Raw genomic sequence first — 15,148 nt, forward strand, 5'->3', positions numbered from 1 at the left:
ATATGTAGGTAGGTGGAGTAGGTAGGATGTGAGGTAGGTAGGGTAGGTAGGTGGTAGGTTTGGTATGTAGGAGGTATGTAGGTAGGTAGGTAGGTAGGTAGGTAGTAGGTAGGTAGGTAGGTAGGTAGTAGGTAGGTAGGTAGGGTAGGTAGTGTAGGTAGGTAGGTAAGGTAGGTAGTAGGTAGTAGGTAGAGTAGCGTAGATGGTTAATGTCTTATTTTGTGTGAAGTTTAGGGCTATGTAAATTGAGTGGTGTGCATACGTTACTGATTTACTTGAGTACGTGTTTGTTACTGATCTCGTCATATAAAGAAAAACAAGCCATTATTTTGCCTCTGTGGGTATGAGCTTAAGCACAACATTTGCTATACTAAAAAAAAAAAAAATAATGAGATGGTGTGCGGAAACACCTTGGAAGGGAGCACGATGTATTATTTGGAAAATGCAGCAAAGACACTGTGGTCGCGGAGATTCATAGCACTGATCAGGTAACTGGAATGCAGTTTTTTTGCTGAGCGCCAAACTAGTTTCGCTCGGCACTAAATGTATACATAGCTGCACCTTATTTTAATACACGTCGCAGTTTCGGGAAACTCACCCACACCGTGAAGCAAGCACATCAACACATCACAATACGACAAATATGCTAACGTATAAAATGCCACTTTATAAACATCGCACCTAATAATTTCATAGTAATAATAATTAATAGGTAAATTTTAAATAGGTATAAGTTTAATTCCGCAACTAAAACACGGCTATAGGCTATACTAACTGATACAGTAAGGGTAAATGTCCACAACGCATACGGCTACAGTCTACCCGAAAGCAAATTGAGCGCCCAGCAACTTGTTATATCTATATGTCTGCGAGCCCCATGCATGCAATGCACTAAACCACACGTTTACTCAAGGTCATTGTGTGCTTGGCAGGCCGTTATAATGTTGTCATCGCGATTAGGCCTCAATTTGTCGTCGAGCGCAACTTACATTCACTTAATGTAATTGGAAAGTCACGTACAACCTTACACACTGAAATCACTTTTCTTTTCTTTCTTCTGATTGCCCTTTTCTGAGCAAAGTCAGCAAACAGGCAACAGCAGGTATAGTCTAGTCCATAGTCATAGTCATACTATAGTCTAGGTCATAGACTAGTCGATGCAGTGCCGAACCTTTGCCCCTTTATACTGCGCACGATTTAGCCGCTTCTGAAGCGGGATAACTTAATTTAGCTCGGATAAGTCGTTTTATACTGCGCACGACTTATTAGCCGCTTCTGAAGCTGGATAACTTTAGTCTGGATAAAGTGTTTTATACTGCCGTTCTCGACCACCGAGTTGCATGCGAGACCGGAGTAATGTCATCGTAACGTAAACCTCACGTAACAACACTTGAGTTCACGTCACGTCTATGGCAGACGCGAGGTGGACATAAATGGTATTTAGTGACAGTCATATATTCGAATTAATGTCTTATCATATATTTTATTTAGTGATAGTCATTAAATCAACCAATCAGATACAAGCTTATTTTTTCTCAGCCAATCATAGGCATGGAATTATTGTCAAACACTAAATGATTTAATGATAGACACTAAATGATTTATACCTACCTACCTACCTTACTACCTCGTTACCTACCCACCTCCCCGCCTCCCTCCCTCCCAACCTACCTCCCTACCCGCCAGCCTACCATGAGACAGGTTCTTACATAGAAACAAGCTTTATACGCGAACATTTCACTGCAACTATTGTTTGCAATTATAATTTTAATATTGCAAAGATTGTTTTATTATACACTTTCTAACATCATATATAAATTCCATTTAAAGTTTATACGAACGGAAATTGTAAACTGGAATTGTAAAATTATCAATATTTATATAATAGATGCATGCATGTTCAAATGATTTCATAACAGTGTTACAGGAACTTTATTGTTTGAAATAACTAGGTCCATTAAAGGACCTATATGTGTTTCCAATCGTTTTTTTGGGGGGGAGCCAAAAAGGTAGTACGTGTAAAGCAAGTACGTGAATATGCAAATACATTTACGTATTTGCAACGGTATAATGCAACGCAGAGCACATGCAGCTATTCTGGGAGTAAAGTAGAAATATTGTAATTTTCAATGTAAATTATTCCCACTTGTGCAAATGGTATAAAACTCATATCTCGTTCTTGACGTTCATAACCCGTAAAATAAATATATAAGTTATTCCTAATAGATAGCCTAAATTCACCAATTTAGTAAAAATATGCAGTAGATACGCGAGCCAAGTTCGAGGTAGATATGACTTATTATAATTCAAATATTAATTCTATAGTCATCTAATAACCCAATAGTCGATTCGTTACTTAAAAAGGTACTGTGGAACTTGCGCAACAGATGGCATTGTGTTGGTGTGACCTTCATTAAAGATGCAAGTCTTTGGGAATAAATGTAGAAAATTGACAATTTAACTTTACGAGAATTTGAGATTGATGGATTCAGCTGGTATCGTGATAATAGCTTATTTTCCATGCAGCCATGCAGTCATCGGGGTACTGCATGAGTTCATGTATATAGATGCTTACAACCGTAATCGCACCAAGGGAAGAAATTGCTTTTGATTATCGGATAGATACAGGGAAAATTTTGTAAATGAAATAGAATCTGAAACGTGATATAGCAATGAGATCGAGTTGGAATAAAGTTAAATAGAAATGTGTGATCAATAACTTGTGCATATGTGCATAGCTTGGCGCGCGCGCGCGTGCGTGCGTGCGTGCGTGCGTGCGTGCGTGTGTGTGTGTGTGTGTGTGTGTGTGTGTGTGTGTGTGTGTGTGTGTGCGTGCGCCCATGCGTGTGTGTATGTGTACGTGTGTTACAGCTATAGGGCGTACGTGCGAGTAAGATATTATCAGGAGTGTATCAAAATGTGTGGTTTGATACACTCCTCACACACATCACTCCTTTTGATACACTCCTGATATTATCAGGAGTAAGATAATATAGAATTCTATATTATCTTACTCCTGATATTATGTTGCTAAATGAAAGTGATGCAAGCTAAAACATTCTCGAGTGCATCACTGGTAGTCATCGAACACTCATGGAATAGAAAGCATGCGCGTTAAGATAAAATTGTAGAATAATTATGACATGTTCACCGTGGCCATGCATGTCGGTTTGTACAAGGGCCGTGAATAACAAGTGTCTTATAATTAGAGGAACTAAGCATTTACTTAATTAGCCATGCACGTAAAATAGCACTTGATCATCGATATGTCTTGTTGCATGCCACCTGTGTTGCATGTTGGTTATCTTATTGAACATTTCTTGCAGAAATATAGAGAATCTAAGCAATTTCCTCGGTGTTGTGCAGAATTATTTGAAATATAGAAAGCTCTTGATTATATTGGGATATTTCTACTTGAATACACAAAGGTTTTGCAAAAATTTTCACAAATTGTCGCCGACGACAATTTGTGCAGGGACGACGATTTTTGGTCACCGAGGTTGCGCAGCTTCACTGGCGACGTTAGATTGCGCGCATCAAGGTATGCTTCTCTTTCTATCTAGAGATGATGAAAACTACGCTTGCCTCCATCTGATTCAGACCTTCCGGCGCTGTTACATCACCATTACCGTGTCTTAATTGTTCGTGTGGCGCATTGAACTAAATCATTTTTATTTCATTTGTGTTTTTGTTTGTTTCCTTTATTGGTGAATTCGATCAATGATTGCAGCTACAGGGGGATTTCCCTGATTGTATTTTCCATTGCAGGTTTGTTAGCTGTAAATCCATTGAGAGTCGGAATTCCTGCCCGTAAGCATATAGCTTTGTTGCTTAAACGATTTCGCTTCTGCTTAAATTGACTACGTCACGAATTTTCCATGGTAAAATTTGTAAAAAAAAAAATTGTCATTTTTTTACATTAAAAGTAAGAACTAACGTTACTAAATATATCCTCAAACTCTCACCTGATAAAAATGTTTTTACGTTGGTTAAATCTGCAAAAATCTAGACGATTTGGTAATTTCTGTTGTCTATAACACTATTCCCCCAGTACTGTTCAGATACTGGCATCTTTCTGTTTTTCACCGACAAATTTGGGCATATAAAGAAGGTATATAAGCATGAAAAGTAAACAGAAATACTAATTGTATTTTCATACATTTTATTTTGTACAAATAACACACAAATATACTACTTTATGGTGCTCAAAATTCGTGACGTATAATCACTTTAAAGCTATAGCTGAGGAATGACCACTATAATTAATCTACTAATAATTTACGTAATGTTGTTTCAGACTCATGGTAGCTACAGTTGCTCACTACTTCGTACCTACTCTGGTGTTCGTAAAACGTTTAACCTTGCCGCATACTCCCTGCTTGGGCTTATAAATTAAATTACAGAAGACTATGTTCTTTTATCAAAAATCTGAGATTGAGTCCTTAGAACATGCAAGCAAGTATGTACACTCGTGTCGCGATTTTTAAATTGCAATGTCATTATGTCAGTGTCTGGTTGGATAATCAAATATAATACTTATAACATTTTCTAACGTCATGTTTTAAAATAGTGTCAATCTAGCGACAGTGTTTAGTTTTCTTTAGCATATAATAATATTCGAAAGATAAATTTATTCAATCATGGTCTTCTTTACCAATGTGATCCTATCCTTCTCCTCTCCTGCTCGTTTGTTTTGCTTTCAATCTCGCTCATTGTCTCCTATAAACATGTGTGCGTGCGTCGTGACGACGTTCGTGAGTTGGTGCGTGGTGGATGGTTGTCGTGTTGTTGTGATGTCCTTGTTTATCCGATCTGCAACGTGGACCCTGTTAGTTATGATGCTGCCTAGCCGACTAGTTTGATTCAGGGATGCGTATGATTGTATGATGAAGCATTTATAGTAATTAATGAGTAATAACGGTTAAATATAGGTTGACCTATATAAATATATTGTAACGTCTGGCGCGACGCTACACAGATGTGAGGAGGATAGGAGATGGGAGATAGGAGATAGATAGGGTAACGAACCAACGGAATAACGGGTACCTGGGAGCGCCTGATTCCACGTATAACTACTCCTATAAGATATGTTTTAATTCAGGTAAAATATTGCTCGCTATACACTATATATATATATATATATGTATGTGTGTGTGTGCGTGCGTGCGTGCGTGCGTGCGTGTGTGTGTGTGTGTTAATGTGTGTATTAGATAAGCCCAGTGAGTGTGTATGTGCGTGTGCGTGTGCGCATGCGCGTGCGTGCGCGTGTGTGTGAGTATGTGCATGCGTATCTGCGTGCGCGCGCGTGCGCGTATGATTTGTGGATTAGAAATCAGTGTGCTATTTCGCAGGTTGCGATAACCGGGTTGTTTCAGCTTGTCAAGCGGCGCGCGCGGCGCGGGACCGGCTCGTCGCGTCCGGCACGTCGATGAAGGCGCTCGCGCGTCGACCCCAGCACGCGACTTCCATCCCCACCGACCAGCACTACTAACACACGCTGAAACCATGTATTCCACTACTACTAACAAACCGCTAGACAAACTGAAGTCGTTCTGCGATCGGATGAAACGATTGCTGGACCCTGCGCCGACGGGTCGCGTCGCACCGCCAGGTAATCAGTGTGCACTGACACGGTTGTCCAGCGCCTGATCATGATGTGATTGCTGCCACCCCTGCATGAACGCACGCATTTCCCATGCAGCAGTGGGCACGTAATTTCGCCCGGAGGCCAGCTGAGCCCGCGTAGGCTGGGTGTAGAACGAGGTCGGTTTCATAGCCCGACTTGTCGGTCTGAGATGGGCTGCATTCCCTGCGCAACTTTGTTTGTCTGCTGTGAACGCTTTGAAGACGCGAGAGACAATGATTATACTCGACCGCGGGGCAAAGGGAAACGTCGCTTTCTTTGCCGACCGTACGATTGGTGACGAACTTCGTGAATGGCGAAGCGTGTGAGCAAATGAAACAGACACACACATATACACACACGCGCTGCGGCGCACACAACACACGACACACACACTACACCATCCGCGCCACACACCACACACACACAAACACACACACACACACACACACATACACATTACATAGCCACACTGCGCGCGGCGCAACACACACATGACACACATACACACACGCAGCGGCGCACACACACCACCACACACACCACACACACACACACACACACACACACACACACACACACACACACACACACACACACACACACACACACACACACACCCTGCATTCGTTGCTTCGCTACTCTCTACAACGCGCCTCGCGTCGCACGCGCGCGTGCACGTACGCGCGCTGTTTCGCTAATTCGCGTGCGAATGTGTTTGTTGCAACATTTTTAGGGCCAAATAATACGGCGAGCGTCATACTAAATGTAATAACATTTTACCTGGAATTTCCCATTAAATCTCATTATACATGCTCGATGATGTGGGGCGGAGAATAGTGACGCCTGATATTTTATAACCGTGCGTGATCGCTTTCATTGCACTCTCGGATGAATTCTCCAAATAGTCTGCAATCAATAGACTGCAGGCCAAGTGGGATGGCTAGCTATTATCGCGTGAAGCCGTGAAAGCTAGAAACCCGAGAAGAAAACATTTCAGTCTGGCTGTCGAGCGACAATATTTACTATCTATATATATATATATATATATACGTGTCCATTCGAACATGCAGTCGATGAGCGCGATCGAGTATCAGAAGCGAGGTTTTACACACGAATACCGAGATAGAGGAGAAGTATTATGTGTGAGTGCAGTGTCTGAACCATGAGAGTGCGATACGTTTCCCTGATTAGGCTGGCCAGGGTTTTATTTATTTCTGGTAGTTTTGCTGTCAGTGACTGACCTTTGTCACAGAGGTCAGAAGAGCGACCTCACTCAATGGTTTTTCGTCATGACACTTGGACGGTTGATACGCTGTAAATGCTATATCTTTTGGGCCCAACACTGTAACTATAGTGCTAAATTTATCCATTAAAGTCACTAACCACGTTTTAATGAACTAAAATGATGACGATATAAAAAGATAAATAGCAAAACTAAAACGTAAGCTAAAACGATCAAGGCTAAATCGACAACATCTAATGAGCTTCTTGCTAATTCGGTTGATCATAAGGTGCAATTATAGCTCAGTAAACATACAGTATACAGGATGATTGCAACCATTCCAACATTTAATAGCCCAATAGACATGTGGCCTCGCTGTCATCGTTGTCCTCGCTGTCCTCGTTGTATCAGCATATGCAGCTAAGAGCATGTGGGTATTTCGTGGTATTGAGTATACATTTCATCAAGAGTACATAATAAAACCATTTGGTTTTATTATGTACTCTTGATTTCATGTATATCCGCAAATATTTGCGAGGCGAAATAGAACGATGAATGTCATGGAATGATAATCAATTGCAGAGTCGAAAGGGTAAACGTATGGTATAAATTCAGAGCTCGGCACTATCAGTCGTAGCAAATAGGATTCGCACTGCGACATTTATATTTCAGATGTTCGTTAGACACGTGTAGCATAGACACGCGTGCAACTTAAATACAGTCTTACAAAACCTTTTTTCATCACGGGAATTGCGTCCGTTCTAAACTTTAGAGATATTGAAAGAATATTGGCATTGCGTATCGGCATCGTTTAATAAGTAGTTGCGTTCGTTTAGTTTTCCCCAGCGGCCTGCATACAGCGGCAGCATAACAAATTTGACAGTAAGTCTGTACATGGATGCATGTACAGTAAAGCAAACCTCCACCTTTCACACTATATCATGTGCAAACCCGTGTTTTATTATATTTTCAAGCTGGGCACTGATTAGCATACACGAAGTATTGATTTCCTGCATAGGAATGATTTTTAAAATGGTGGAATTTTAGGGAGACGTGAATGCTGCTTAATAGGCTAACATTTCGATAAAGTGCTGCATTTGATTGAATGTAAGGATTTTAATAATAAAACTATTGATGTTTTTAGTGACCAATGTAATTATTGACCAAGATTATGCAATTAACCAAGTTATGATCATTATATTTTGCGCTAAATCTGTGACAATATATATGTTATATATGTGACACTTTTTCTAGAAGAGTTTTTTATACGTTCATCTGAAACCTGTTGCTAACGTAGGAATCCTGACTACTTGACAGCTGACACAATTTTAAATGATATATCTAACTCTGTGTAGGAAAAATGGAAACTAGCGTCTATGTATCTAGTACCCCTTTTATACTGAGGGTTATCCCGCTTCAGGTCCGGACCTGAAGCGGGATAACCCCCAGTATAAAAGGTCGAAACATACTTAGCCCGAGCTAAAGTTATTCCGCTTTAGGAGGTGGTTCAGGTCCGCTTCAGACCCGAGCTAACGTCAGTATAAAAGGTATCTCGACTTTAGCTCGCTCTAAATGCTCGCTCTTGCAAGAACACACATAACAATGTCGATATCGCAACTCCAAATAAGGTTGCGACGGTGCGATACTCTGACGGAGTTGCCAGCCACCAAATGACAACGCCCAGCCTTCTCCTGTAGTCAATCGGTCTCCCAAAATTCGTCGTCTGTTTTTCGATAGCTGGCCGTAAATGATCTGCGATATATTCAAACGTCGCCCTTCTCATTCTGAAATGTTGTCTCCATTCTTCTTCAGTGAAATTCAGTACAATTTGCTTCCAACACAATTGTCTATGCCGTCTATCAAGCCTGCCTATCCGCCTATATACCGCCGACTGCCCTATGGACCACAGGCACTTGAAGCGTTTCAATAAAATATAATGCTAACTAAATACGAAATCTATTTACTACCAAATTCTTAATGTTTCTATAGCCTATAGGCCTGTGCTCTCTTTCACCTATTATTGCCAACAGTTTCCTGTAAATTCCGTCCAAATCCTACGTCCAACGTACGCTGCCGGATGCCACTGCTTTCGCGGCGCGACTGTTGCACGCTGACACTATATATATTAACAGTCACTGTGCACAGTGAGCAATGGCGGCGTTAGTGTGTGTGCATAGAGCATTTACACGGAATTGACAGGAAACTGTCGGCAATAATAGGTGAAAGAGAGAAACATTAAGAATTTTGTAGTACTACTACTAGTATTAAATTTCGTATTTATTTAGCATTATATTTTATTGAAACGTTTCAAGTGCCTGTGCTATGGACTGCCCATAGCCAATGCCGCAGAAAGATGTGCGACGATCATCGCTCTCTGATCGATCAATCGATCATCGATCATCGATCAATCAATCGATCAATCTCTCATCGATCAACGCTAAACCGGCGGCGTCCCCGAAGTCGGGCGAGTAGGAAACGGGCTCTTCTCCTCCGCAAATCCCTTCGGGGAGATCGAGTCGTCCATAACTAGCAGCAATTGCAGACAAATGTCCAATGTTAGCTGGTAGCACCGCAAAGATTAACACAATTTCCCTAGACTCCATTGTCAAACGATATCCAATTAAACGCAGATCGAGATAATATTACGAGAAGCATGTAGCATTCTAGCTACCGGTATCAGAATGGTTGAGTTTTGCGCGGAACTGAATTCGAACTCGTGAGTCGTATGTTTGACGTGACGTGAACTCAAGTGTTGTTGACGTGAGGTTTACCGTTACCATGACAATTACGCCGGTCTCGCATGCAACTCGGGTGGTCGAGAACGGCAGTATAAAACGACTTTATCCCGAGCTAAAGTTATCCAGCTTCAGAAGCGGGCTAAAGTCGTGCGCAGTATAAAACGACTTATCCCGAGCTAAATTAAGTTATCCCGCTTCAGAAGCGGGCTAAAGTCGTGCGCAGTATAAAAGGGGCATAGGTTCGGCACTGCATCGACTAGTCTATGACCTAGACTATAGTATGACTATGACTATGACTAGACTATACCTGCTGTTGCTGTTGCTGTACTTTGCTCAGAAAAGGGCAATCAGAAGTAAAGAAAAGAAAAGTGATTTCAGTGTGTAAGGTTGTACGTGACTTTCCAATTACATTAAGTGAATGTAAGTTGCGCTCGACGACAAATTGAGCCTAATCGCGAGTGACAACCATTATAACGGCCTGCCAAGCACACAATGACCTTGTAAACGTGTGGTTTAGTGCATTGCATGCATGGGGCTCGCAGACATATAGATATAACAAGTTGGCTGGGCGCTCAATTTGCTTTCGGGGTAGACTGTAGCCGTATGCGTTGTGGGACATTTACCCATTACTGTATCAGTGTAGTATAGCCCTATAGCCGTGTTTTAGTTGCGGAATTAAACTTATACCTATTAAAATTTACCTATTAATTATTATTACCTATGAAATTATTAGGTGCGATGTTTATAAAGTGGCATTTATACAGTTAGCATATTTGTCGTATTGTGATGTTGTGATGTGCTTGCTTCACGGTGTGGGTGAGTTCCCGGAAACTGCGATGTGTACTTAAAATAAGGTGCAGCTAAATGTATACATTTAGTGCCGAGCGAAACTAGTTTGCGCTCAGGCAAAACAACCTGCATTCCAGTTACCTGATCAGTGCTATAAATCTCCGCGACCACAGTGTCTTTGCTGCATTTTCCAAATAATACATCGTGCTCCCTTGCCCAACGTGGTTCCACACACCGTCTCTTTTTTTTTTCTAGTATAGCAAATGTTGTGCTTAAACCAAATGTAAGCTCATACCCACAGAGGCAAAATAATGGGCTTGTTTTCTTTATATGACGGCAATCAGTAACAAACACGTACTCAGTAAATCAGTAACGTATGCACACCACTCAATTTACATAGCCCTAAACTTCACACAAATAAGACATTAACCATCTACCTACCTAGCACTCTCCTACCTACCTACCTACCTACCTACCTACCTACCTACCTACCTACCTTACCAATACCTACCTACCTACCTACCTACCTACCTACCTACCTACCTACCTACCTACCCTAACCTACCTACTACTACTACTACCTACCTATCCTACCTACCAACCTACCAAACTACCTACCTAACTACCTACCTAGCATACCTATCCCTACCGTTACTACCTCGTTACCACTCCACCTCCCCGCCTCCCTCCCTCCCAACCTACCTCCCTACCCGCCAGCCTACCATGAGACAGGTTCTTACTAGAAACAAGCTTTATACGCGAACATTTCACTGCCAACTATTGTTGGCATGATTATATTTTAATTGCAAAGATTGTTTTATTATACCACTTTCTAACATCATATATAAATTCCATTTAAAGTTATTCACGAACGGAAATTGTAAACTGGAATCGTAAATTACAAGTTTTTATATAATAGATGCATGCATGTTCAACATGCATATTCATAACAGTGTTACAGGAACTTTATCTGTTGAAAATAACTCAGGTCCCATTTAACAGACCTATATTGTGGTTTCCAATCGTTTTTGGGGGTGGGAGCCAAAAGGTATACGTGTAACGCAAGTAGCGATATTTGGCAATAAGCATTTAACGTATTTGCACGCTCCGATAAATAATGCAACGCGAGCACATGGCAGCTATTCTGGGAGTATAGTTCAGCAAATATTGGAAATTTTTCAATGTAAATTACATTCCACTTGGCGCAAATGGTATAACACTATATCTCCGTTCTTGACGTTCAATAACCCGTAAAATAAATATATAAGCTTATTCCGTAAATAGAATAGCGTCTAATCAACACATTTAGTCAACATCATGCAGTTAGATACGCGAGCCAAAGTCTCGAGTAGATATGACTTATTATAATTCAAATATTATTCTATAGTCATCTGAATACACCCAATCCAATCGGATTTCGTTACTAAAAGGTACTGTGGAACTTGCGGAACAGATGGGCATTTGTGTGGTGTGCCTTCATTACAAGATGCAGTCTGTGGAATAAGTAGAAATCTGACAATTTAACTTTAACGAGAAATTGGAGATGATGGATTCAGGCTGGGTATTCGTGATTAATAGCGTTTTTTTCCATGCAGCCATCATCGGTACTGCACTGAGTCATGTCATTGAATAGAGTGCTTACAAACGTAATCGGCAACCAAGGAACGAACATTGCTTTTTGATTATCGGAGAAGGGAAATTTTGTTAAATGAAATAGAATCTGAAACTGCTGATAGCAATGAGATCGGTTGGAATAAAAGTTAAATAGGAACATGTGTGATCAAGTAACTTGTGCATATGTGGCATAGCTTGGCGCGTCGGCGCGCGCTGTGCGTGCCGTGCTCCGGGTGCGTGCGTGCGTGTGCGTGTTGTGCGTGTGTGTGGTGTTGTGTGTGTGTGATGTGCTGCGTGCGCGCCATCCGCGTGTGTTACTGTGTACGTGTGTTTTAACCAGCTATAGGGCGTACGTGCGCAGTAAGATATTATCCAGGAAGTGTATCAAAATGCTGTGGTTTTGAACACTCGCTCACATCACACCACTCCTTTTGGATACACTCCTGATATATTCAGGGTCAAGATAATACTACGAATCTCTATATTATCTTACCTCCTGCATTTATGTCTTTGAACATGAAAGTGGATGCAAGGCTAAAACATTTCTCGAGTGCATCAGCGGGCTAGTCTATCGAACACCTCATGGAATAGAAAGCGATTTGGCGCGTTAAGATAAAATTGTAGAATAATATGACATGTTCACCGTGGCGAGGTGCATGGGGTCGTGGTTGTACAAAGGGCCGTGAATAACCAGGTTTTTGAGCTCAATCTGAGCATAGTCAGATGCAGCTTGATAGACTCTTGAGTCGTCGCGTTCCGTCCGTCGCGTCCCGTCCGTCCGTCCGTCCGGTCCGGTCGGTCGTCAAACAGTGTGGCACTAAATCGTTACCGTTGACGTAACGGTCACGATATTCGGGTCGTTGGTCGGGATCGCGTCAAACGAGTTTGGTGATGTCGAAGCTGGGCGGTCAAAGGTCAAGTCAAAGAGGTGTACAAAGAAGGGGGAACATTCACTCCGTAACTTAAGTATACGAGGAAATGCAGAATTGCGGCACCAAATCTAAACGGCTCGACCTAGGCTCTCGTGAGTAGTCCGGATGGGTATACGCATCATGGTAAGGAAAAGCCATCACTTGGCCGAAATTGAGGATCACAGTGTCATAAGGTAATGGCAACAGGGCAGACTTTTAGACATTTTCTGAGCGACGATGGTCTGACGGACGATTGAAAAACTTTTTTGTTCCAGCGTGACCTTACGCTTTTTTATGGCTTTATTTGAAAGGACCATGAAATCTGGCTTCCGCTGCCGTGCGAAAGAGTTAAGTGTGCTGATAACCTTTGACCCTCAAAGAGGAGCGTAAACATGGATTTGTTGACTGTTACACAATAGGAGTGAACTGGCTTTTGCTATTTAGAGCCCGCTCCCCCCACCTCCCCCTTCCCCTCCCCCCTCCCTACCCGCCCTTCCCCCACCCCTCCCCCACCCTCCATCTCGAAGTGGGCGTGTCCTAACAAATCTGAATGTGTACGCAAGCTGGCGTGCTCTGCGATATCTGCGCCTAACAAATGTACTACGCCGAACGACTGAATTTCTACGTTTTAATCGTAGCAACAGACCTCAGATGAGCCCAGACGCTCTGCGGCGCTCTGTATAATTAGAGGAACTGAAGCATTTGACATAGGCATCGCACTATAATATGCAACATCATCGTTATGTTGTTGCAATGCCCCTGCTGTGATGTTGGTTATTTATTATTGAACATTTCTTGCCAGAAAATAGAAATCTTAGAGCAATTTCCTCGGTGTTGTGCAGAATTATTTGAAATATAGAAAGCTCTTGATTATATTGGGATATTTCTACTTGAATACACTGCGCTGAGCAGTAGGCGTAAGGCTTGAACTGAAAATCGATGTTAATTCTAAAAGGAAAAATTCTGCAAAAATTAATTACCTCACTTATAATTTGAAAAGGTTTGCACGAACCAGCTGGGCTTTGTTTGTTTTTAATCACGTGGTAAGCGAGAAAACACATTTAATTCGGGATCCATCTGTGTGTGTTCAAAAATGTCGTTATGTGTGTATATATACATATATATGTGTATATATATATCAGAAGTTGATAATAGGGAATCGCTCCTGCTATTATCTACCTCTGATATATATACATATATACATAATATGTACATGTATATCCCATTCAACTGCTGCTTGTTTCAAAAGAGGATACATTTTCTTGAAATTCTATTGAAAATTGATATTTCCCCGTGACAAAAGACAAGAGTTTTACACCTATATTCCTGCATGCTTGGCTTTCCTTTACCAAATTTTTTCATGATTATATCGATTGGCCATTTACTACTTATAATGTAAAGATTTTCACTTTTTCATGCTGCGCTTCTCATAATCTGTAGTTTCGGTAAAATTTTGTGCATTTCTGATTCTTACTTTAAATATGTTATGGGCTTTTACCGTATAAGCCGGTTCGTTCTCGCTAAGCCAATACAGTAGTTAAATAGCTGCAGTCAATAATGCGGTGCATTGGTAATGCAGGTTTACATGCCGCAACAGCTGTGCATGCTGTTGATAGATGATGGCTTCTCGTATTTCTAACCGTGGCATTCTATGAATAATGACCAGCCCACCTCAATCTCAATCAACGAAAAATCTCGAATGCACCGCACTTATGACTTCTAAATGAAGCCAGTAGGGCGCATGGGCTTGTTATTATTATTATTATTATTTATTTATTATTATTATAACATTAATTATTGATAATGTATTATTAGATCTTGATTATATGTATAGATAGTGAATCACATTTAGCGGAGCACGAATGCGTTTCTCTTGATCCATTATTTGTGGCTGGTAATATTAACACGCGTGACTCACTTGTGTGCTATCGCGTGCATTAATATTACATGTATTATACATGTATATACTATTAGGATGTATATACTATTAGGATGTATATACTATTAGGATGTATATACTATTAGGATGTATATACTATTAGGTAAGACTATGTTATCGACTCTTTCCTCCCGGCAACAAAATCTGCGTCTAGTTGTCAATAATGGTAGTCACCAGGAATAGCTATTTCTCCTCGTTGCTTTTCTACTCTCACTTAGCACAGGCACTCTCTCTTTCGCTCTTACTCTCTCTCTCTCTCTCTCTCTCTCTCTCTCTCTCTCTCTCTCTCTCTCTCTCTCTCTCTCTCTC

The 15,148-nt window shown here is 41.2% G+C and overlaps 1 protein-coding gene across 1 annotated transcript in view; it reads left to right on the forward strand.

Annotated features, from left to right (window-relative positions):
• LOC106814828 (tankyrase-1-like) overlaps positions 1 to 15,148 on the forward strand; it is a 57,558-nt gene that overhangs the window by 41,511 nt on the left and 899 nt on the right. The window lies entirely within an intron of this gene.

Source organism: Priapulus caudatus, unplaced genomic scaffold (genome assembly GCF_000485595.1).
Source record: "Priapulus caudatus unplaced genomic scaffold, Priapulus_caudatus-5.0.1 Scaffold27, whole genome shotgun sequence".
Taxonomy (NCBI): domain Eukaryota; kingdom Metazoa; phylum Priapulida; class Priapulimorpha; order Priapulimorphida; family Priapulidae; genus Priapulus; species Priapulus caudatus.